The following is a 1,401-nucleotide window of genomic DNA, read 5'->3' on the forward strand; positions in this document are numbered from 1 at the left end:
TACCCAATTTACAGAGTGCCCAGGTGCTTTTTCATGATTTGAAATGACACCTCTCTCTCTCTCAGCTCATAAAGTCAATCAAAGATAAACTGGACTATCTGGAAACTTTACACATCCCTCCTACACCATGCAGAGCGAGACAATGGTGACAATATCCTATGTATGGTTGATTGACCTGTGAGTGCAGGCTTTGACCTGCCTGTAAAGGAGTGCGCAGCTTTTCAATGTTGACTCTCGCACACTCCCTCCCTTGAGAGGAAATTGTAAAAGCTAATCATAAAACCACTGCAAGATAATTAAAAGAAAAAATATCCCAAGCAGTTAGGAAATGTCTTCCTTATGTGAGAGGGTACTTTCTTCTCATTCTGTCTGAAATGACACAATTACCATACACTAACATTGGTTTTGCTGCATAATATCACATTTTTAAGCCCCAAGTGGCAGCATTCTCTCACTCTTACTATGTTTTCCACATTATCACGGGGTGTACATTCTCTGCATTTACTTGAGCTTTTCTGCACTGTGTGCTTTGCCCTGGCCAAACCGTTGAGGGTGAATGGTTCACCGTGCAATGCACCGATCAGCTGATATCATAAACAAACTGCCTTGCCACAAAACTGTTGTGGGAGAAATGAATTAATTACTTGATTAAGACTATAATAAGGGGTCAAAACTGCTGTACATGACATATATCACACAAGCATAAATGACTAACAAAGATGTTACTTTGGTGGTCATTTTGGCTGTTAACAAACAGCCGTGAGGCGAAGCGAACAACCTCCAGCACTTGCCCTGTTTGCCACCAAAGCCTCTCGAAACGTTTTGTCAGGTCAGCAACGCAGGGTGCATCCAAACCCAGTGCTTATTATGACAGATCGCTCTGCCTAAGAATTGGGAATATTTGTAAGCTACCAGTATATTCTGCTGAGACACATAGGGTATCACTCCACACCATGAAATTATCCCTAGACATTGTCATATAGATACTGTATATCATAAATTATAATCTCTACTGGTCTGAAATATTTATTAATCTGTTCATTTGGCCAGTACTACTTTCCTCTACTGTCACCACTTTCTACCGATAAACATTCCTTGTGGTAAGGACATACCTTTCGCAAAGTGAAATAACATCAAAAGTTTTTTATTTTTTCTCAGAATTACCTTAAACTACCGCCTTTTGCCTTCAAGCCGACACTCTGCCGAGTCGTTGAGGTTGTTTTGGTGCGAGCGTTCGCGGAGGAAGCGTTCCGGAAAGGCTCGCCTGCGGGGGCCCTGCTGTGACGTCATAAGGGCACGCGAGTGAAGGGAAAGGGGTACAAGGCAAGAGGTAAATTTATTTGAGATCTGACAGATGGAAGCGTGGATATATAATCATATGAATAAGCTTATGATTTGTCA

At 41.8% G+C, this 1,401-nt stretch overlaps 1 protein-coding gene across 1 annotated transcript in view; it reads right to left on the reverse strand.

Annotated features, from left to right (window-relative positions):
- The window catches only part of LOC119591395 (importin subunit alpha-9-like), a gene marked incomplete at its 3' end in the record, with an annotated part of 3,073 nt that extends 1,855 nt beyond the window's left edge, over nt 1-1,218 (reverse strand). The window contains 1 exon segment of the mRNA XM_037940136.1: nt 1,165-1,218.
- Nucleotides 1,219-1,401: the final 183 nt, after the last annotated feature.

This window comes from Penaeus monodon, chromosome 28 (genome assembly GCF_015228065.2).
Source record: "Penaeus monodon isolate SGIC_2016 chromosome 28, NSTDA_Pmon_1, whole genome shotgun sequence".
In the NCBI taxonomy this organism is placed as follows: domain Eukaryota; kingdom Metazoa; phylum Arthropoda; class Malacostraca; order Decapoda; family Penaeidae; genus Penaeus; species Penaeus monodon.